This window comes from Erithacus rubecula (genome assembly GCF_903797595.1).
Source record: "Erithacus rubecula genome assembly, chromosome: 2".
In the NCBI taxonomy this organism is placed as follows: domain Eukaryota; kingdom Metazoa; phylum Chordata; class Aves; order Passeriformes; family Muscicapidae; genus Erithacus; species Erithacus rubecula.
This window is the reverse complement of record NC_136685.1, coordinates 37,408,246-37,433,205: the sequence shown is the minus strand read 5'-3', so window position 1 is coordinate 37,433,205 and position 24,960 is coordinate 37,408,246.

The following is a 24,960-nucleotide window of genomic DNA, read 5'->3' as shown; positions in this document are numbered from 1 at the left end:
AAGGTGACCTTTGTAGGGCCATAGGATACAATCTACCTCAGTGAATAACAATGTTGAATCGTTTAAAGACCACTGTTTTGATTTTACAATAAGCTGTCCTCAGTGAATTTATTAAACATAGGGAATGCTAACCGAATGGACTTGTCAAACTTCTCTATTCACTGCCAAAACATAAATGTTCAGGTGCTAATGAGAGTTGTTGTTACATTGAAATGATTGCCTCTCATACAAAAAATATCTTTATTTTATGTAGGGATCACAGACAGACTGTGGAAGAAAGCACAACAGGAAAGTAGGAAGAGGGAAGACAAAGAGCATTTTTGGTGAAAAGTGCTGGAAAGGAGGACACTGGAAGGCTCAGAAAGGTAATTGCTGGCTGATCTTGCCCATGATCAAAGGCAGGCTTTCTAGTACTCCTTTCTAGTGATAACAAGATGCAGAGCCCAGTATTGGGTAATTCACTGAGCTGAAAATAATATGATCTTGTCTGAGGGAGACTTTTTCAGGAATCACTACATAGCCTTTGTGAGGTTTTTTTTAACCTGAAAACTGAGAGAGCAGCTACTCTGACTTATTCAAGCAAAGCCCAAAGTAAATTAACTCTCTGTTTAAAACCTGGAAAAACCAGTGACAGTTTATTTTTCAGTCTCCTGTGAGGACTCAGTGGTGCTTCTGCAAGTAAAGACCTGGCACAGATCATATCAGGGCCAAACGGAGCAGAAACCCATGTTCTTGTGAAAGCTCATTTGACTGCCATCCTGTGGGAAAGATGCCAGTTAAGAGTCAGAAAAAACCTCTATCTCTACCTCCCAATTCCTAGTGAATTGGCTTAACAGTGAAATGAGAATATACTGCAGCCATCTAAAAGTGAGTATCAATTATTTTCCTATAGTGCAACCAGGCTGCTTTGAGAGATAACTCAGTAATGAAGGAAGAATCTTTCCCAGCCCCATGAGGCTGCATCTTCACACAGCTTCCACAACAGGCTGTGCCTGAAGGCACAAATTTGTACCCTGCTGAAATGATCAAATGAACAGTGTAAAACTAAAAATTCTAATAAAAATGAAAAGACTGTTTAAATAATTTGGTAGGATAGATTATAAAATTCTTTATTAAATCCGAAGGACAAATCAATTAATATGTTAACTGAGTCAAAAAAGCAGGCCGGTGTGCCAAAGTAATACAGTTGCTTCTCTGCTTTAGTTAGGATCCTGTTCTGAAACCTCTTTTGAATATCTTAAAAAGAGCTCCTAAAAGCTCCACACATCAGCTCACATATCATCTGACAGAATAGTAAATGCTGAAAAAAACAGAAAGCTGCATCAATTTGTGTTATCCTTGAGAAAGGGAGACTTTCCACCAAACTAATTCAGACACAGAGAAGAGCACTGCAGTTCTGTTACATACATAGTCAGTTTCCTAAAAAAAACCCCAAAAAACCAACCCAGGAATTTTGTATAAAAATAATTTGGATAGTTTTAAATGTACCTAATATTAAAATACTTCACAAAGAAACCTGCCCTCCTGGCTCTTGACATGCTACCCTATACTCCAAAGTGAGAATACATTTAAATAATACCCCTTTCAGTACTAATACATATACATAATACTTATAGTACTAATCTTCATCTTGATGATCAGCCCTCTCAGGCAGAGGAAATGCCATAATAAACAGGTGGGGTTAAAATTTTTTTTTTTTTAATTAATTAAAATTTTTCAAGCTTGAGGGTTGATTTTTTTGTTCAGCAATTGCTCTGAAGTCCTGAATGGGGAACTAGGCTGAATCTACTGCTTCAATTTGTTTAATTGATGGAAGCTGGGGTATGTGGATTTCCTCAGCTGAGTCTAATGAAAGAAGCATTCACTTTATAGTGAATATCTTACACTGCAGAATGTAAGTCTGCAAGTAAGGAGACCGTAATTTTCTTCTTAGCTCCTGAAATGATCTGTAATGGGATGCCAGCCAGATCATCTCATTTCAGTGTTTCAGGACTCAGGCAAATGACTTCCACTGAATTTTGATGGGTGATTAAAGCAGTCACCAGCTTCAGCTGGCCATCTCCAGCCCTGCAGCAAAGCCTATCACAAAGTATGCCAATACTTCAGCCATGCCAGTGCCTGACTTAGCAGGACAGACTGCGGGGAAGATTGATTAGTGCTGATGCTCAGCTGCACCCAGGAGGGACAGAGGAGCAGAGAGTTCCTCTGCTCTTGCCAAGAGAGCATGGGTCTGGCTGTGAGACCAGGCTCTGCATGGAGAGCTGGGTTTGGAGCAGTCCTGAGTCCTCCTTACAGCATTCAAGAGGAGAAATTTGTCTGTGAAATCATGTTTTGTGTTAATTACTTTGCTTGTACAATGATGGTAGATCTATGAATAGGAAATTGTACATAAAGGATTAACTGCCTATTTTTGTTAAATCAATATTTAATTTCCATTGATTTTTTTCCATCCTCCTTCATTTAAGAATCAAAGGTATTTTTAGCTCTACAGAAAACTTTAGTTTCACACATTAATATTTTAAACTAATCGCATGTGATTGATTTTTTTATTTTAGGCTGAACTTTTCAGTGACTTCAGTAGTGATTTCTCCTTCACATTAAAGATGCAAGCCAGCCATATGTAAAAAAATGTTTTGCACATCAGATACATTTGAAAGAAAGATGAGAATTTAGAAAGTATCTATGCAGAAGATTAAATTAAATTAACCAGAACTAAGAGGAGGAAAAGCCTCTATAGTCTTTTCTTGTGAGTAAAACTATCAAAAGAACCCAAAGGTCAAAATTATCTTTTGGCCAAAGCTTTTCTTGTTAGTGAAACTATCAAAAGAACCAAAATCTTCTATGCTAGATTTTATTAGGGCACAAAATAATATAGTCTAGTACATAATAACTCTTTCAAGCAGGGAAATGGTTTACAACCACTGCATGAAACAAATAAAAGAACATCCTGGAAAAAAAAAAAAAGCAACAAGCAGCCCCTCCATATCACATCCATGCAAGCTGGGTCATTCCAGACCAAAAGACAGCAAGCACAGTGTGGCTCAGAGTCCAGGACCTATGTACAAATACACAATCCTCTTCTCAGCTTCCTGTCCTTGTGATATTTTAAACAAAATATGTAGTGTACAGTACATGTGCTGATACGTGTAAAAGAGCACTCTGTAAGGGTCCAGTGCCTGTCACATCCAATCACTGCTTGCAACTAGGCTGCACTTCCAGGATTCCTCAGTGGAGATATGCCAGACTATCTGGGCACAATCCTGTGCTGTGTGCTGTAGGATGACCCTGCTGGAGTAGAGAAGTGGAACCAGATCACCCACTGCAGTCCCTTTCAACATGACCCATTCTGTGATTCTGTGATCATTTACCCTTTCAGGTTATTGACTGAGATGAACGGTGATTTCATGGTATTTCCTAGGGCACGATGTTTTTTTCTCTATTAGGTTAAGAGTCATACTACAATTAATCCATTTATATATATTTTCTTTTGATAAGGTGAATAATTTTTTTATTTCTGATTTTCTGAGTCAATGCTCAATAAGATATTATGTCATTTTCTCAATGTCATTTTTTAATGTCCCTGTTTGACTAGGCAGGGTCATGACAAATTAGGTTTCCTTTGCTAGGCTACTTTTCCACTTGAAGACAATGCTTCTGTATTTCCAGAAACAGTTTTATTTGACTACCTACAGCACCTCTGAGACTAGAAAAATTGTCCAGTTCTGTAGATCCATTTGAGCATTTTGGAACTCTTGCAAGCAGCACTGTAACAGTACTGAAACTCTGTGAAGAGTAGAATTTTAAAGTTTTCAGTTAGTCAGTGCCGTGCTAAGTAAAAGAAATTAGTTCAGCTTCTGCTGCAGAAGTTTCTACCCTCTGGCATTTGTGGTATGAATATAGACTTAGCATGATCAAATAAATCAAGATGAGGCCGTCATTTTTCTTTTTAACTTGTATGTTCATTGCTCTAGTTGAGATATAAAGAAGCTGAGTCATCTGCCTTCTTCTCCAGTAGTAATCCTGACCAGAATTGCTGGATTTCTGTGGAATTTGAAAGCCCTGTCACTTTGCTTGTTTTTCCTAATAATTTTAAGTATTGATATCAATGTTAACATAAACTCATTAGATATGTAACAGATGCATATAAACAGATATTTAGATAGAGCTAGATTTTTATCTAAACTCTGAGATCTTTCTAAGCCAAAAATAGTCATGGATCATGACTTTTATTATGTATAGACACTGTAGAACAAGAAGGTACAATCCCTACCTTCAACAGTTTTCTGAGTATGTGTAAGGTCAGGTCAAGAGATGAACTAGCACTAAAAAAAAGAGGAATTAAGAAAATAACTCAGAGTACAATAACTTTGTTCTCAAAGTCAAGGTTAGCAATTTCAGTATGGTTAAGCTTGCAGGCAATGTGACAAAGAGGATAAAAAACAGCTTTGCTGATGTTATGAGAAGTAAATCTGAGGTATGAGTTTGGATAAAAAGATCCAAGTTTGTAGGGTTTTTGTTGGTTTGGGTTTTTTTTCAAAGCCAAATATTAGGGAAGCTGAGTCCTCAAACTAACTGGAGGTGAAACCTGACATTTCAGCCATGAGTGAAGGCTTCATAGGTAAAGTGAAGATATCTGCAAAAGGCCTTGATGGTGAAGATCTTCAGTTTATCTTTGTTATAAAAGAGAAAAAGAATGATGTCTCAAGAGGGGTCACAGAGTTGCTGTGGTGGAAGGAGAAAATATCCTGTCCATCAGAAGGCCAAACAATATGGGAAAGGAACAGCTCCTTCTAGGCGTCTTCTGGGAGATGGAAAATTGTATTGTTCCTTTCAACAGAGTGTTCTTCACCAGTGCATCCAGTCCCTATGAAGAATTTTGACATATTTAGATTTGTGTTTTCTACCACTAGTTCCTTACAAACATCCAAGATATCTGAAATAAATCCTAGCGAAAGGCTGAAAATAATCAGTTTGTTTCTATCGATCCTGTCAAGTGCAGAAAATGCCTGTGTGAGCTTTTTTCAGCTCAAAATGCTTCACTGAAATATCCTTTTTGTTCTGTCCTGGATGGTTGCTGCCTTACCCATTTTGACTCTGACAGTTCAATGTTTGACAAAAGCATTTATCTGAGCTATTTGGATCTTTCTAAACAAGAGGGTAGTGCATGGACCAGGGGATTGCTTGAGGTCTCAGCAGATTCTGTGACTCAAAATTTCTCTGGAAAATATGTGGGTTGGGGGTAGAGATGGGGGAGGGTTGGAGTGTAACAATACAAGAAAGGAAGTTATGAGGAGGCCCCCAAGCCCTATGTGAGATCTAAAAGTTAAACTCTGAGTGATGGAGAAAGAAAAAGCATGAGTTAATAAATGATGCTTAGTGCTCAGCAGAGAATGGTTTTACAAGGCTAAACAGGATAAGGAAACCCAGAAGTAAAGCAGGGGGGGCAAGGGGTATAATTCATACAAATAAGCTGGATGGTAGCTTCAAGAGAAAGGTAAAACCTTTATAAAATCTAATGATGTGTAAATACCACCTGCATTAATTATGCGGCACTATTAAATGTTAAAAATCTGAAGCCCGGAGCTAGAATAATTAATCTGCCCTTGTGGTTGCCTTGGAAGGCAGAGAAAGTTACTGATCCAGCAGTGCTAGCTGAAGTTGCAAATAAAGAAAGAGGGAAGCTTATTGTGTTCCAGCTCTATATTTGCCAACAGATTGTTTCTCAGGGTAGTTTTCTGAAAATCTAGGGAATAAAGATACTGTCCTTTAAATTTTTAATTTTTAATTTTTTTTTTTTTCAAAGAACCTGATTAATTCACCCTGAAATCCCCAGCTGAGAGCAAGAAATTTTACGGGTGTCACAGATCTGATGAGCTGGGCTCCATGCTCTCCAGCAAACTTCCCCACAAACAAAACCCAATCCCTATGTTTACAGTATTGTGTCACATCATGAAGGATGTTCTATATTAAGTATATGTGGAAATAAGTTTTCTGTTTTGTTGCTGGCCTGGAGAGCTTGCTTTCCTGTAATTTCATTTCTTCAAACAGGGTCTTTTAAGCTGTGGATGCTAGAATGACATTTCAGCTCAGAGTCAGCTGTTTATGGTCTGTCTTCCTGTCCTAATATTTCAGAAAATCAGAACAAGTGGCTTTGGACATGGAGGCAACACTTGATGGAATCAATATATTGTCACCAAGAGTCAAAGGAAGAATCGCTCAATTATTAGAGGCATGTATGAATGAACATGTCACAATGAGAGAGGTTCTGGTTACTCTAATGTGTGTGTAAGAAAGCAAAGCCCTGACTGTCATTTCCTAAAACTGACATTATTTTATGAAATATGATCATATTGTAAATGAAATGTGGCTTGGTTTTAAGTACAAAAACTGTGGTTTAGACTTTTTGGCCTTTTGCTGAATCTAATATTTTTGTTTTCAGGTATGGGTGCTCAGGGAACACAAAAACTAAGATATGGAAATGTGTTAATATAGACATGGAAATGTTCTTTGTCCAGCCTATTTCAAATAAATCATGAAAGATTGCATGCCAGAGAGAAAATCCATCTTCCATCTGCACTTTATTGATACTTCTGTCTATGGACAGATTTATAAAATCTGTCTTCTTTGTATGTTTTAAATAACAAGAAAGTTGTAAACTCTCTGGGAAAAACAATCACATCAAGCATCTAGTGGAAAATGATCTTGCAACTGTGGTTTATTTTTGATAATGTGGAAATGTAATTTTTTAATGTCCTGTTATATGAAGAATACCTGTTTTTTTTTTAATGGGAATGACATTTTATGATAACACATTTTCCAGGTTTTTTTTTCTTTGTGGGAGGAATTGAAAATTAAATATTGATTCACTGTAAGAATAGATAGAAATAAACAATGGGGCCCAAAATAGGTATCAGGCTGCTATTGCAGGAAGTTAATGCAATTACTTTCATTCTGGGGCAAATCTGTAGGGAATAAGGTCTAGCTGTCCAGGTTCAGATTAATAGACACTAATAGAAGTTTTCATGGATTAGTATTGTAAAAAGTATATTGTTACTCATCTTTAGGGATAGTGTATAGAAACACTAAAGACATCTGGGTTTTTTTGTGAGTGAAGCTTCTTTAATCATGTACTGCTAAGAGTTTATTTTCCACCTTTATCTCTTTGTTGGTATATGCCATTCTCTCCCCTTTATTTGTTTATTTATCTTCTATCTCTAGAAGTATATTTTGAATGAGATAAATTATGTCTATAAGAATCTGTGCATATTTATACTGAAGACAAGTGTTGAAGCTATTCATACTATAGGATAGTTAATAAATGCTGAGCACAAAATCACTTTAAAATATATTTTTATCAATTTTCTTACCCTGAAATGGAAATAATCTCCCTCAAAAATCTCTTGACAGTTATGGAAGTTTCCCTTTAGTTCCATATCCCTTGGTTGTGAGTGGCTATCTTCAAGATGTCTTTAATGAGACATTTTATTTTCAAAATGCCCATTTGAGTGTGAAATGGTAATTTCTCAGATGTTTACAAATAAATTATTGACCTTGAGAAGAAAAATTTAGAACAAGACTGGTATGTAATTATTGAGGAAAATATAGACCGAAAGAAGATATTTTATTTCAAGTTTATGTTGCAAGCAGACTATTCCTTGTAAAATGTGAGTTGCCTGGCCTCCTCACTCAGTTTGCATGGTCATTATCTAGATAGTTTCCTTTTTTTAAGATTGTGTTTCTATGACCAATCTGGAGTGTGTAGGTCTTTTCCACTCTCTCTGTTTAATCATTTGAATACCTGTGAGAAATTCTGCTTCATATTTTTATTCTACCAAAAGGAATATGAACCTCTCTCTTTTGTGTTATAGGGACTCCAACAAGAGAGACTGAGGGAGTCTCTTCACCTTTGCTTATCTCCTAAGCCAGTATTATAAGATTCTCATAAAAACTGACTGCCTTTGAGCCAAAGTCTTTCTGTGTTTAGAGCTGAGACGCATTTGAACTAAATTATCACATACTAGTGACCGAGCCATGGCCAATCAATTTCTTATTCTTGCACTGTTCCATCTTGCATGGAATAATTGAAGATTAATTCAGTTAGAGAGAAAAAGAATCAGAAGAGCTGTCTGGGATGCTACTCAAGGGATTTAAGTAAAGAGATAGCAAGTGAAAACACTTAGTTTCCAGACACTGATCAAAATAAATTGTAAATATTTTAGAATAAATTGAGCAGCCTGAGAGTAATTGATGGAGAGTAACCTTCCCTGCTCAGTGAGTTTTCTAGCAGTTGAGGCACTCTGCATGGAAAGTTATATTCCCTGAGGCAGAGGAGAGAAATAAATTTGAGCTATATCTGCTGTAGGTGAGTGCTCTTGAGTGAAATGTGAGGGACTGTTTCTTCTCATGTCTGGTTTTGGGAAGGGTTGCCAAATGCATCTCTTCATTTCCATTTCTTTCCTTTCCTTAACTTACCTGAGATGAAAATGGAATGTGTGGTCTTAGAATCACTTGGAGACATATTCCAGTTTTAAATTTTTACAGTCATCTTTTTCTTTATTTTTTACTTTAAGGGGAAAAAGAGCTTATGTGATCAGATTTTTTTCTTTCAGCCAGCTCCCCAGAAAAATTAACTTCCACACAGATCACATTCCTTACTGTTTTTGTGCCTTCTGCTGTAAAATTTATTTCTCTGTGTTCTTAAGTAGTCAGACTTTTACAAAAGTTCTGTAACTCAATCCATGCTAGTAAAAAAAATGATGTATTAAACAATGCTCTTGTTAATTTTTCAACAACTTAGTAAACGGATCAAGTGATTTAAATAATGTTTTTCTTGGATCTCTTCCAAATGAATCATTACTCTGTCTAAGACAGCATTAGAAAAAAAATGAACAATTGTGGGAAAGAAAAAAACTGACATGGTTCTTGGGTAGATGAATACTTCAGATAATTAAGATATCAGTTGATAACCTACATCATTAGTGCAATAAATCATTGCACTGATTAAAATTTCTCAGTTAACTCTTCAATATTCAAGGGATTTTTGAAAGCTTCATCCAGAATTAAAAAGCATTACACCACTGGAGATTGTTGAGCAAATACTGATTCAGGTGAGGATGGTCAAAAATCATCAAGATCAAGGCTGGACTCTGTGGTAGATACTATTTTTATGCCTTCTACCATGTGTCTCTTTTCTTATACATCAGTCACTCCATTCTTCAGCAGCTCTATTTGTCTTCTGTTGCAGTCCAGTCCTAAGCAGAAACACCAAGATAATTGGAAATATAATATTAAATTTCCATTAAAAATGCATACTATGATCTTTTGACTATATACATGAAAATTTGGTGCCAAGTTGCTGCTGAAATTCAGTTCAGAATAGTTTTTGTATGTTTGTTTGTTTTTTTCTTAAAACACAGTTATGTATTTTTATTTGTACAGAGTTAGTTCTATAGATCACAGGTCTAGGTGAGATCAAGAAACATAACATGTACTGGTAGTTGATGTTTCTATAGCATGAGGAAAGAAATTCAGAATTATTATAAAATAAAGGTGTCACCACTATAGAATGGATATTTAGTAAACACCAAACTGATTACTTTGGTAGAATGCATCCATTCTACCAAATAAACTGAGCCTACCTAAGAGGAGAATTTTGCAGATTCATAAACAGGTGCTCAGTCTGATGCTCAGTGATTAATTAATACTATCTTCAATAAGTCTGTCTTACCCCTGGCACGGAATGTCAATGTCTTCCATGCTGTCTTCCACTGATAAATTCCTGTCTTCAGTACAGGTAACAGGGCTTTACTTACTGCAATTCCTCTTTCCTGGAAAAGCTGGAAAAGGGCTTCAACTTGTTATTCTCACATGCTACTTCCATCATGTTCAAGAGGTTATGTGCAGATTTGGGGCTTACTAGGGTTGAACTGATACTCCCTTTTTGCCTCTGTGGATGAAAGAAAAAACTTCATGGCAAATTTATTCCCTTTACTTTTTACACTAAGGTGTTCTGATCTTGGAATAAAATACACACTCTGGAAAACTATAGAAAGGGAATGTACCCCAATGGTTTAAAGGAAACCCAAAAATTTATATCCCTGTTGAGTGATTGCAGTCAAAAATAAAAGTAGAGTTGAGGTGTCTCCTCACCAAATTCTGTGCACCATAAGACAGTTGCTCAACAGTTCTCTGAAAACAATGCCAAATTCATTGCTCTAAGATTTTTTCTTTCTGATTGTAATAATTTTAAAGCAAGTCATTATATATTGTGCTATAGACACAGAACTAAATCAGATAATAATTCCAGTACTTTGTTCCAAATCCTTAAGGCATATACTGCAGTGTGTTTAAACGTACTTATAAACAAAACCCTCAGTTTAGTGAGCAAAAATGGCTTGTGCAATCATATCTTTCAAAAAATTATAAAGTGCCTACTTTAAATTTAACTTAACTAAAAAGATATTTTCAGATTTTAATTTTCAGGGGATTTCCTTGAATAAACTTTATTGGCCAAACTTTGCACACTTTCACAAATTAACCTTCCTGACTCCAACACAAAACACCTGAAACTGTTTTGCCATTCCTCTCTGTGTCTGCATACAGCATACATAACTTTTTAATTATGTTTCATTCAATGCAAATATATCTAAAGATCAGATTTCTTATTTCAGGCATTGCACAAGCCATTGCATTGTGCATGTGTTTATTGGACAACTAAATTCATAGATGGAAAAGAATCAAAATAAATGCGTAGAAGGACTAATTTGACCTCACAATGTGAATGTAGGTAACTCTATCTTACATGCCCTAATAGCATTCTCCTATTTTCTAGTTGTTGAACATGGGTAAAATTTTAACTTTGTTCCTACAGTTGCTCATTCAGATTACTTTCAGCATGCAAGTGGCCTCAATAATTTCATTGGAATACTGAATGGCATATCAGGTAGCAACTTGATCCAGGATCTTGCCTTGCATCATGGAAATCTGATTTAATGGAAAGTACCAATGATTTAAAGACTGTCAGCACAAGCTGGTAAAAGCAACATTACAAAGTTAAACAGAAAGTGAGAATAACCAAACTAAGTTCTACTACATTGGTGTTAAAATAAAAATGCATGAAAAACACTGATAAGATAGAAAATTCCCTACCTCTACAGGGGAGATATCCCATAAAGGACAGATTTATGCACATAAGGTGTAGATGGAATATTTGTGCCTAAGTTGCAGGCTGCAGAAGATAGTAATCTGTTTAACTCACTGGTGAGTCACCAAGATATTATATAAAATGTGAGCAGCAGCAGCAGAGGATAACATTGCTCATGAGTGAAGTCATGACTAGTCTGGCTTGTCCCTAGGTACCTAAAATGTCATGCCTGTCAAAGAAGAGATTCAGGACTCTATTAGCAATTTATTATCCTGTCTTTAAATAATCTGCCAATTTTTTTTTCCTTTATCTGCAACTCTCTGTGTTGAAGAGATGATGCAATTTTTTTGTAGTAGCTTAGATAATTTAAACATTAGGAGTCAGAATTTGGAAATAGGAGATCCAAGTTGCTAGTGATTACAGTGCAGTGATTAGGCTAACTAGATGAACTAAAGTTTTCTTGAATCACAGCAGTCTTCTTCCATAGCCTGTATTATACTTTCACCTGGCTAGTTGCCTCCTCCCCTCTCAGCAATGTGTCTCCATTTTCCCAGCTAACCACATGTACCACGCAGAGGGACATTTCTCTCTGATCTACTGTTAGACAAAAATTGTATCCACACAGTCATGCTATCACTGAAATGTTTAAATCTGCAAATCTGGATTGTCTCTTTAATCACCATGTTAACTTTTGTCCTTGTAATGTAGGACCTGAAATAGCATGAACTTTGGCACAGGAAATTTACATGTAGAAGCATATTAAATCTGTGGCTAAGGGCATTAGGTCAATTAAATGCCATGATGTATTTAAGCACTAAGAAATAGATCCTAGAAAGAACATCTTCTCAACCCTATAACTACTAATTGTGCCAGTAAGAAATCCATCACATTTTATTTGTATAGCAGAATTAAATTAAAAAAAAAATTAAAAAAAAAGATTTGGGGAGAGACGAGTGCCTCTAACCTACCAATAAGCTGAAAGCATCTCTGCCTGGAAGTAACTAGTTAAGAGCAGCCTTATGAGGACTGTTGTTTCTCATTACACTACTCTGATTTTCTTGATAATGAGTTAAATTAATTTTTTCCCAAGTCAGCTCTCTTTTGTCCAGGATGGAAATTGCTCACTGATCGCTCCCTCTCCTTATCTTGACCCATGAGCCTTTTGCTGTTTTTTCTCCCCTGCCTTGTTAGGAGAGTGATAGGGCAGTTTTGGTGGGCACCTTTCATCCAGCCAGGTTCAAACCACCAGAATGAGTTATCCAAAAGAGGTGAATGTATGTCAGAACTGAAAATACTGCATACATTATACATGCATATATTCATATATTATAATATACAGTATGTTCTGTTCTCATTGATTTCACTGCTTTAATGTGTGTGTTTATCTGCATATATATAGCTGGCAGGCAAAGTGAGCTTGAATGCTGAACCACCTGGGGCAATTACATATGAGCCATCTCTTTGTGAAGCCAAAAGTAACATGAACAGACATATATCATTGTCCCTGTAACAGTTCAAAGGATATTCAATTACTTAGTGGCAGCTGATGATTAGATATGTCTAGCAGAAAACTAAGGGTGAGAGAGGTTTTCATTGAAAGAAAAATGCTCAGAAGCAATTTAATTTCTAATTATTTTTCCAGAATTTTATTTTTTTTTTGTCTGACAAGAAGATGCTGTGCATTATGGAAGAAATCAGACGATTACCATCATTTATTATCTAATGAGAAACAGGCCCTTCTTTCCTTGAAAAAACAATTATAGAAAAGGCTGCTTCCATTCTCTGATGGGAAGAGGAAATCTGAAAAGATCATCTAGGTGAATGCACAACAACCATAGAAGCTAAATAATAACAGGGAGAAGGCCAATAGCTGCAGTGCTTTGTGGTCTAATGGAAAACCAGCAGCAGGATGTTAAAGCTCTCTATACTGTATCTTGAAGAGAGCAGTAAATATGAGCCATCTAAACCTTCACTGAAACAGCAGAAGAGAATTTTAAAAGGGTCTGATTTTATTAAATATACCGATTTCCAAAGACCTTTCCAAGTTGCCAGCTATATAAATGGTTCTAAAGATGAACTGTATTGTAAGTAATTTCTAGTTTAAGAGTAAACACAAACAATACTTCAACAGTTTTCATGTCCTCTCAGAGTCTGAGTAGCTTTAGTGAGTGTCTGCCAAGGCAATCAGGATGTCATGTGTGCTGTTTCTATTTCTTCTTGAAGAGGCAGTGACCAGACAGTATAAAAACATCACAGCAGTCTTATTTTCATATGAATTCACTTTCATTCTGATATATTATAGGTAAATATTGCACCTAATAAGACATAAATATTTCTAAAAGGATATTTTTATTCATGGATTATAAAACAGTTTCTCCTAGATTGCCTAACTCAGTAAGTGCCAGCTACAGCCAACACAAAATTATTAAAAAGTTCTCTTGAGATTTCATTTACATATTTGAAACTCCAGTGACTATGATAGGAATAAAAAAGAATGCTGGAAGGAAGCGAGAATGGAACTGTCACTGACACTTTCTTGTTTAAATACCTGGACTGAGTAAATAGTTAAAGAAACCTTTGAAGTCCCAGCCTATGAGCTTCTCTGCAGACCAGCCTGAGAGAATAGGTTCATCAGAGAGGTGATCCAGTGATACACAAGAGGAGCAGGGATACTCTTCAAGGATGATCTTTCAGGTCCCTTCCAGCCCAAGCTATTCCATGATTCTATGATTCCATGATTCTGTGAAACTCAAACACAGTGGGACACACAAGATTCAGGCAGACTTCCACCTTAAGTGCCTGAATTTGTGTGATTATCTGAGCTTTAGCTGCAGATTAGATGATGAACTGCACGGTGTAAAGTGATTGTGTTTCTGTGCAGCAATGTTACTATATCTTACTGGTCAAAGGAAAGACTTTTTAAAAGTTATGTAGTCAGCAATGCAGGTATTGTATTAACAGCAAAACTGATCCATTGGTTCTGCAAGATATCACAATCCTATTTCAACAGACCCATCCTGGTGTTGAATACATGTTTTTTGAATCATGTTCAGGTAAACACTGGTACATCATAACACATTTAGGCATCTTTATCCTAAATTTATTTTTACCTTGCAGTGAGGGATATTCCCTGCCATTGACATTTATCCACAAACAGGACTTTTTAAGAAATATTTTAAGATTTCTGTTAGCTAGTGAAGCTGATTTTCTGTATGCTCTTATACATTCTTTGATCTCTAGAAGGTGTTCTGTCTTTGGAAAATATATGTCTACTGTGGACAAAAATTAAATTCTGTAAAAATTTTACTTTATATCCAAATATCTCAGAACACCTTCATAGACACTCAGTGCTCTGCTCCAACCTCCCACACAAAACTTGTCATTTCACAATTTCTGTCTCAAAAATTTTCTCTCATGTGCAACCGCTGGGGTCTAAGGGTCCATCTTGAATGTTTTGGAAATGGAAATTATTCTCTTAATTTGCTCTGATGAAACTAGAGATCTTGTTTTTATTTGAAGTTCACAGTCCACAAAATATTTGCAATAGTACATACCTGTAGCTGTGACTTCCAAAAGTTGTACTTGTTCATCAGCCAGGGAGAGGTTTACTGAGGCAATAATGGCAGCAGACTGAGAGCATCAACAAATGTTTCCTCCAACTTGTGTTTCTTTTGAAAATCCCCAATACATGCACAAAGGCAGCCTTCTAAAGAATTGTCAGGTAACTTATTCTGCAATATTTATATCATCGTGTGACAACATTCCCCTGCATTTCTACCTCTAGCCAAATAAAAGAGCACACGTTGTGCTTTAATCATGATGCCAGTTGTCTGCTTGAAATGAACACCTATGAACTTTGCACATCAAGGAAAACAACAACATAAAACTTTATTTATTTATCAAGCTACGTACTTCCCCCAGATGCACAAAAAATTTCAAAAACCTCTCTTGCTACTCAGATGGCATTATTTAAACCATGTAGCCCAGAGGCTGGGAAAACTGTTGATTTTTGTTGTATTTTAGTCCATTCTTAGCAAAGGAAATGATTTGAAGGAATATCTAATCTGAAGAATACTTTTATCAAGTAAACTCAGATTAAAAGTTTGAATTTTATATAAAATATACAATTCAGAATCCAGTCCTGGCTCCCCAGTACAAGAGAGATGCAGTCTTACTGGACTTAGTCCAGTAAAGCCAGTTAGACTATTATGGGGCTGCAGCATCTCACCTGTGAGTAAAGGCTGAGGGAGCTGGGACTGCTCAGAATGGAGCAGAGAAAAACCAGGGGGATCCCATCCATACACAAACACCTGAAGGGGAGGAGCATGAAGGACAGGCCCTTTTTGTAGGTACCCACTGACAGGGCCAAAGGCAGCAGGCACAAATGGAAACCCAAGAGGCTCCCTCTGAACATCAGGAAACACCCCTGTCACTCTTAGGATGACTGAAAACTGGTAGAGGCTGGCTGGAGGATTTGTGGAGTCCCCATCCTTGGAGATACTAAAAAATTGTCCAGGCATGGTCATGGGCCACTGACTTAATGTGTCCCTGCCTGTGCAGGGGAGCTGGACCTGGGTGTCTCCAGAGCTTCCTTCCAGCTTAAACCAGTCTGTGATTCCGTAAAGAAAGCCAGGGAAAACATCTAAGTGCATTTGTTCTTTTTAACCCGTATACTTTTTGTCTGGCTCTGTACATTAGCAGTTTGCTCAGGTAACAGTATTCTCTGTCTCATTTCAACTTCTCTGGAACCTCTGCTCACATCACCTGCAGCTCTGGCAACAATGCTGGTTTGATATTCCCTCAGACATGACCACTCATCAGCTACATCTGAACCTTTAGAAACTACAGATGTGTTTCTCTGCTGGCTCCCTTTGTGTCGCTAGATCAATGTCCAATATGAGAATGAAAATACTGGTATTTCCATTTCACATAATACTAAAGAAAAAAACCCATATTTTGTGTATTGATTACTCATCTTTTTCCCTCAAGATTTCAAACAACTCTTCTAAAGTTGGTATTCCACAGAATTGCAGTGGAAAGGAATTGATTCTCTTATTAATTAAAAGACAGAGTATTTCGAGTGTTTCCCAGTAGCTTTTCCTTGTTCAGATTTTCTTTTACTATTTCTGCTGCAGCTGCTCCCTATGTCAATCTTTTTCCCTGACTGAATCTGTGCACAGCCTGTACACTTTCATTTAATACAAGTAATTTAATCTCTAATGTCTGTCCCACACAAAAATCTAGCAGTAATGCACTGTTTTTCTGTCTTGCTTTAGGCTTCATGGTAGTAGCAAGATTTATATGCCATGATTTATCACTGACAATTTTTTTCCATTTTATAACTACATTAGAAGATAAAAACTCTGTTGCAAGCAAAAAAATCCAAATGCATATTTTATTTTCTCAGTCTTACTCTTGTGGTGCCACATAGCTTGGCAAAATTTGGTTGATTGGAAACATGTTATTTAAAAAAGTCAATGGACTCATAATTAGGAATTTGTACCAGACATAATGTTAGAAACAAACTAGAGTCCAAAAAGTTTAGAAAACTTTGAGGCTACCCTTTAAAGTTTTGCCCTCTCTAAATAGAAGATAGAAGTAGTTTGCTTTCTTTTATGTTTTAACTTTAATACGTGCCGTTCATTAATCACTGTGAGGTAGAAGTCTATGGCAGGAAACATTTCCACATTTCTGCCAATAGTTTGCAGAAACACATACAGAAATACACAGTCCTGCTAGCTCTGTTCAGAATGCACACTTTCTAGCATCAACAAGTTACCCAAAAGCATTTCAAGCTAGACTTCAATATCTGTATTGATTTTTATACACCAAGCATCTGAATAAAAATATTTTTCATCTTTCCGTCCTGATTTATATGGAGAATCACATATCAGATACCATGTTGATACTGTCTAGCCACCAACAGCTGTAAAATGAATATTCTCATACCTCCAAAATCTGAGTATCAGTATAAACTGTTTCATAGAAACACTGAGATTCTCACAAAGAGCTTTAATATCCCAGCTAAATTGAGACACTCCTATATTTAGGAAATGGAACAGCAGTTATAAGGAGCTATTACATTATCACTGGATATGTATTATGCTTAGTTTAATTTACATACAAAATCCAATGTAGATGAGAGACACAATAGGGTGATCAGCATTGTTCTCTCAAGGCTACTCTAATCCCAGCCTGATACAAATGTAAGACTAGAATGTTTTGTCTTGTCAGTAGTTCGTGCAATAACAGAAATTCCCTTGATTCATGAAAATAAACAATTTTAAATTGCAACATTAACATTTATTTTGCACATGTCATCACTGCTGATGAATTAAAATGCCTTTTCCAAGGCATGAAATCCATCAGCAAGGTAATCATCTTGTAACCAAGGAAAAAGTTTTTTCCATGCATCTAGAGATGCACCCCATGTATGGCTTGATGAAGCCTAACTTCAGCATTGATATATCTACCCACTACCCTTGAGCAGATAATTCATCTAGATTCTTAGCACAGTTTTCAAAAAGTAACATCTCAGATATAAAATTGCATATGTTGCACAAGCTATTAATTCTGAGAATGAAGTGTGTAGAATGAAGATATATTTTAGAGGTCTCACGCTATTCTTTCATCGTTGTCTGTGTCAAACATACAGTTGCATTGTGTAGCTTTGGTTCATAGTGGAGAAGGATGAAAGGCACCTTTATTCTGGGATACTGAGAGCAGGCAGGCAGTCTGTTCTATCTTGTCTGACTGAGACAATACAAATAGATCAGAATGTAAAATGTAATCCATTTTTGGATTACTGGATTATTTTTGATAGAAGCAAGAAAAGATCTGAAGAGATACATCTTCTTTGTTTCATGAGCTATAGTTGGGACATCATCTTCCTCCATTTTCTCCCCACTCTACACTGCTCTGGTGCAACCCCACCTCAAATACTGTGTGTAATTTTTGGTTCTTCAATATAAGGAAAACAGCAAACTATTTGAGTGTGTCCAGAGGAGGGCAACAAAGATGATGAAAGACATTGATGACAAGACTTAAGAGGAGTGATGGAGGTAATTTGGTTTATTCAGGCTGGGGAAGAGAAGGTTGAAGGGTGACCTGGTTGCAGTTACTTTTTCAAACAGGCAAGTGGAGCAGAGTTATGCTGAGCTCCTCTCTCTGGTGATCAGAGACAGGACAAGAGGTACCAGAGTTGAGTGTCTGGACAGCACTGTTACTCACAGGGTTTCGTTTTAGGTGAGAAACAGGGAGTTGATGATCTTTATGGGTCCTTTCTAATTAGAGATACCCTGTGATTCTAGATCTATCTAGATCTGTATTGCAAGCATTGCAAACTTTCTGCAGCATTGGAGACTGGTTTGGGAAAAACAAAACTATGATGCTTCTTAATCTCTGTTTAATCTTCATAAATTAACTAATGGTATTTCAGGCTGCAGTAGAATAAATGACACTCTCTTCCACCTCTTTTAGTATTCAATGAACTTCACACTGGCAGTTATTAACTTCTGGATAAATGTCAGATGCTTTCATGGATGACTTTATTCATAAGTGACTGTAGAAGCTCTCATGACAAAATAATATTATCAATTTTCCAGTCCTAGCTAATGAATTTGATTAAAGCTTCAGCATGAAAGTTTATTGAGTGCTGATTCAGAAATGAAGGTAGAGAATACCAGAACTTATCTGTACTTTAATGGCAACTCCTGTCTGTAAATCAGCTCCTTATAAAACTGTGTGGGCATTTCTTTTGGTTCCAACTCTTTATTTTGTAGCACTAGATAATGTATACCAAATTTATCCTGCATAGAAAATAAATTTTCCTGGGTTGGTATGGATAAAATGAAGCACTACTTCAAACTGATCTTCAGTTTGTGAGGGATGTATTCATGGTTGAACCTTTTATTTAGCATCTTTCATGGTATTTCTCAGACAGAGCTAGGTTCACTGACTTGTTAGTAAGTGGGACTGAAAAAGAGATTGTTTTTGGTGAATGCAAGTAGTTCAGAGCTTTTACTCTCTTAGAACACTTGGAATCTGGATCATCTCTCTCATGGTATTATTTGCCTACTTTTTCCTTCTTAATGTTTTGTTACACAAATGCTAACAACTTTAACGATAATGGGCCTCAGCAAGAATGATCTGCTTTTCTGATGCAGTGCAAGACCTGTTTTTCATCTTCTTCACTGAAGCATTTCACATTTGTGCATTGTCACGTAGCATATTACATTTAATCAGCACTTTGCAAGACCCTTGTCCTTTCGAGTACTTTTTTTCTTATGACAGATGATGCTTTCTGCCTCATTTGTTACAGATCTGCTCAGAATCTCTCGGTGAATTTCTAAAAGTTGTTTTTCTTTTCAGTGCCATTGCTGTTTCGCATCTTTGACATCAAACCATCCAACAGCTTTTATGATAAATATTCTATAACATTTCCAGTGTTACTGGATCTGTAGCATCTTACACACAGTCACCAACAATCTTCAAATTTAATATTTGCACTTTAAGCCTGAAATACAAAATAAAGAAAATGTAAAGAAGACCAAGGAAAAAAAAGTCAAAAAACCCATCGGCACCATGTGAATGAGAGCAGTGGTAGCAGATATGAAAATGATACTCTGGGATGCAAATTTCATTTTAGAGAATGTCTTTTTAAATTGCTTATATGGAAAGGTTATTACATAAAACATATAGTAGACATACAAGTAAACTGGTATCATAAAAATTTTTCTAGTTCTAATGGTACAATTTTTTCCTCAGCTTGTGGACTAAATGAATTAGTTGACCTTTATAACACACAAAAGTCAAAGGAAAGAACAGATTGTAAAGCAGGGAAGAATGTGTGCATCAGCTGAAATTTCAAAACCTGTGTCAAATATATCATAATGGGTCATCAATTCTACACCAAGAATGGGAAGAAATACATTTTTTTTCTATTTCTTCTTATCTAAAAAAAAAAAATTCATTTTATAATCCAACAGATAAAAATTTAAAGGTGCATTAGGAACACAGACAATGATTGCATACAGGTAGTTATTTATCTTCATTTCCATTTTTAGTACCTCAGTTCTGATTAATCTTTAGAAGGCCAAAACTGTGTAGAAAACAAAGCCTGATGATATAGTCAAATCAAACTTTTAATCAGGAAATAAACAGACAGAACCACATCCTTTGAATCACATGATCCTGATGGCCAAAAGAAAGACCTGGCTTTGATCTCTACGTGTGGCATTTGGAGTAATTCTTCAGGCAGAATAAGCCTAAATGTAATCGATTATACAATAATTAAATCAAGTTGCTTTGTCCCCAAGAAATACTGCTCTCCACTAAAAGTTCAGTTTTAAACATCTCCCCAGAATTTGGGAATTTCACAATAATGTGTTGGTTTTGTCCTCAGGATTTACTTACTGCTTGAATTACCTACAAATTGATGCAAAAATGAATTTGTGTGAAAGAAATTTGTGGAGGCCAGAAATTGTGACAGGCCCAAGTTAGGGAAGCGTGGCTAGTTACAATGCAGCAGTTTCCTCTTTTCTACAGAAAAATTGTGATTCTGTTTGCCAGTTCTGGACAATTTACTCTTCTGTCATTGAAAATGCAACAGGGACTAGATAATTGCCAGAAAAGTTCAGAGAAAATGAATTTTAGGCTTTAACTTCCCATTTATTCTGAGGCTGGTATTTAATGGAAGAGAAATAGCAGAGGCTATAACTAATGCAAGGTGGTAGGAAACCTGACCTCATTTTAATGAAAGAAACAATGGGAAAAATTAAGGGATGCAAGAAAAAATGGGAAGATCCTCTCAGACAAACAATAACAAGAAGTTAGAATGTGGCTTCTTTGGACTCAAATCAAGTCTGAGAGCAGGACAAATCCATGCACACCTTTTTGCTTTGTCTACACATTTTGTGAGATTATCAGGACTGAGGGAGAAATGATTATCTAAATTAGAGGAAATATTGGTGTAAGAACAAGGCATATATAAACCATGTACTTAGACTGAAAATGGAAAAGTTATATTCTTAGCCATTAGAGGGGGAGATTATTGAATTGTCTTCCAGTAGAAATAATATGATAAACTATTGTACGTTTATTATGATAACTAGATAGATAAATTCTGCTTGATCTCATTTGCAGTATCAGTCAGCCTTTCATCAAACTGCAACAAAATGACACTTGGAACAGGCTTTCCCCTTAAAAAAAATCCCATTTTGATTTTTCTATAGACAACTGGTTGAAAAACTAATTGTTCTCTCTTGTCAATATGTCATGTGTTGTATTGTTTTTATTGCAAATCCAGAACAGTCAGAAATAAAGGTCTCAGTAACACTGAATTTATTTATGGTTTCTGTTAGGCATGTGCAAGCAAATGTCAAAGGACTCAATCTAAACTCATTAAAACACTGGAATGATAAAAATAATTAATATTATAAATGTTCTGCTCTTTATAAGCGGAGTGTAAGTTGAAGCTGTGGCTCTTGGATTTCCAATCCAGCACAAAAGAAAGCTGCAGAAGGAAGATAGATTGAAATATAGAAAATATTAGAATATAGCAGTTCAGTGGCATTTTGTGCATTTATCCACTTACAAACAATAAATACTAAGAGTGAATAATTTTCCAAAATAGTTAAATTTGCCTTTTTGTGTTGGGCAGAAAGGATAGAGGAGTTCATGTTTCTAAGTCTGGTTACTAACCTTAATATAAAGATATCTCAATCACACCTTCTACAGGAGCTTATGTAACAGCACAATTGCAATACACTGTCTGTATTATTTTTATGCCTGTGGGGATACAAACTGAGCTGTTGGAACAAGGAACACCACTAGCTGTCTAGAAAGCTCACATCCCTACTGGCCTCTTAACTGTAAATTGCAGCAACATCCTAATTGGGCTTCACTGCATTGTGAAGCTGAAAATTTCTGCTGAAAATTTCCCCCAGCAGAAGCCTCAGAAGGAGGCAACAGTTGCATGGAGCAACAAGGCAAGAAAAATCTTTTCCTCTTCCCAGCTTTCACTCTTCTTCATTGTCCTTCCATTGCATTTACTACTAAATTTCAAGTTGTGTTACTTCTTCCTGAATACATGGGAAAGAGGGTTTCTCTGCATGGGCAGGGAAGCAGGCCATGCTCTCCTAGTTTGCAACAGAGTATTTGCAGAAGTGAATATCTAGGAAGCAGGTTATTGCAGCTAGTGTAATAAAGAGATCTTTTTATTCACCATCTTGTGTAACGAGAGGATTCTAAGCACTGATATATGGATCTCAATAGACTCAGAAATTCATTTAGGCTGGAAAAGATTATCAAATCCAGCCATTAATCTAGGACTTCAAGTCCACCACTGGAACATATCCCTTAGCATTCTTTAAATACTCCCAGAGATCACTTCCCTGGGCAGCCTGTTCCAATTTTTTACAACTCTTTTGGTGAAGACATTTTTCCTAATATCCAATCTAAACCTCACCTGAGACCACATGAGGCTGTTCTTTCTTATGTCATCTCCTGTGACCATGGAAAAGAGAATAACCCTGACCTCATCACTACATCCTTTAATTTAGTTGTAGAGAGAGATGGGGTCCTGCTTGAGCCTCATTTTCTCTGCTCTAAAAGCCCCAGGTCCCTCATCTGCACCTCATAACACTTTTTCTCTAGACCCCTCACCAGCTGTCCTGCTCCTCTGTGGACATTATATAGTGCAGGACAGATGGTATGACAAGAGAAAGGTAACTTGCATGGGACATGTCCTGCTGAAACATTCTAGTCTGTGTTGTTTAATAAAGTTCCCGTAGGTAACCTGTCTGTTCAATGTCTTCTGTGCATTGCAATAACAACTAGAGGCAATGTCCTCCCTTGCTCCAATGTTTTGAACAGCCATCTTCCTTGATTGTGATCTACTAAATTGTACCTGAATACAGTTTATGTGCAATTCTAGTGAAAACCTTGTTATATTTTTCTCTTAACTCTGATTCTGTGAGGCTTTTTATTATCCTTCCAATGCTTCTCATTGAATTGAAGCTAAAAAAAATCTTCTTTATCTTATTTAATTATGAGGCACAATGTGCTCTGCAGGAATCCAGTTAAAATTGTTATAATAAAAAAAGGTCAGTACTAAAGGAGCTGTGTTGCAAGTGTTGTGTGAGATTAAAGGTAAACCATATATGGTAAAAAAATCACTCAAACATTGGATCAAAAAGATGTTAGATGGCCAAGGACAACTTCTTCAAGTGAGTATTTATGCATTGTAGCATAAAACCCAATTAATCTCATCATATCCTCACTGATCTGCTAAGCCTGTAGCCAGAACTAGTGATTCCTGCTCCTATGTTCTTGCATGGGATGCTGTGAACAAGACACTGATATGAAAAGTATAGAGAACACAAGGATGACACTAGTTTGATAGATATGCTGACAAAAAGAGAAATTTTGAGAATGATATACTGAATAAGGATCAATAAAAATGGGGCCTTTGGGGAAAGGGTAAAAATGGATGGACTGTTTGGAAGGAAAATGGCATGAAAAAGGAAGAGAAGTGGGAGTCAGGGCTATCTGAGTAGAGAGATCTAGGTTCAGTCTGGTGGGACATTTATTATGGTGCCTCTGGATACGTGTTGTCATTGTTTTCACTCATGTGATGTATGCTAGTCTGTGGAAAGCTTGTCCTTGATAAAGTTTGATATGCTGTGGAAGAGTACTTGAAAGCTCAGGAGAGTAGTGGGGGTAACTGAGACAGAGAATATTCTGGATGAGTTGTCTTCCAGAATAGACTGTACATATTGAATGATTTGATTACACAGAGTGCAGCGTAGAAAAAGCTCAAACCTAATGCATACTTCATTTTTAAGCCAAATATACACTGAAATTTGCTTAGCAAATGTTTGGTCTACGTCAAAATGTACAGTCACTGGGGTCTGCTGGATTTTGTTTAGTTAATATTGTAGCAAGTCATGACAATATTCAGGTCTGATGTATTTGCTTAGAAGAGTACTGATTTTTGGTGAGTATCATCCTCAGAATGATGAAGGTGGTTTTTTGAGTGCCCTTTGCAGATCAAATACACTGGAGTATCTGTAAATCATTACTTTTGGGGAGAGAGTTTTCTTGAGGCAAGTATGCTTATCTCTGGTTATCCTATTTAATAATGCATAGCAACATAGATCACAGTGTTTGTGCTCCCAGCAAACACCTAAACCAGTATACTCTACACTTTCATGTAGTGCACAAAACAGCATCCTTGAAATGACTTGGGTAAAACAACACACCCACTGTGCACTAAAAAGAATTCACACATGCCATCAATGCAGGATGTAAAAATACAGCTACCACTGGGAAAAACTTTTCCACAGGCTAGCTACTTCATCTTTGACAATTCAGTCTGATATTCAGAGGAAACTTATAAAATACTTTCAAAAGATCAACTGGGGAACTAAAACTCATAATTCTACCAGATACTAAAAGTCATAGACCCAACACAGACCCAAAGAGATATTGTTTTGTCAATAAAATAAATAAAATTTCTTCCTTCTCTTCTGATCCTGAAGTAATTTCTCAATGTTTCTCATAATTTAGGTGATATTTCTTGCTCTTTTCCTAGACTGGGATCTAAAGATCCTATCACCTCTTTTCTTGCAAGCTACATGTTCTGCTCCACTTGTGCTTATCAGATAATGGAAGCTCTTGCTTCACATCTGGAGGAAAGGCTCAGGCTTTTTACAAGCTCTGTCAGCTGGTCTAAGAAAAGATATTATTTCTTTGTCTCATTCTCAGAATATTCTAATATTTTCATATTTTCATTTTCTCCTGGCTTGACCCTTGTT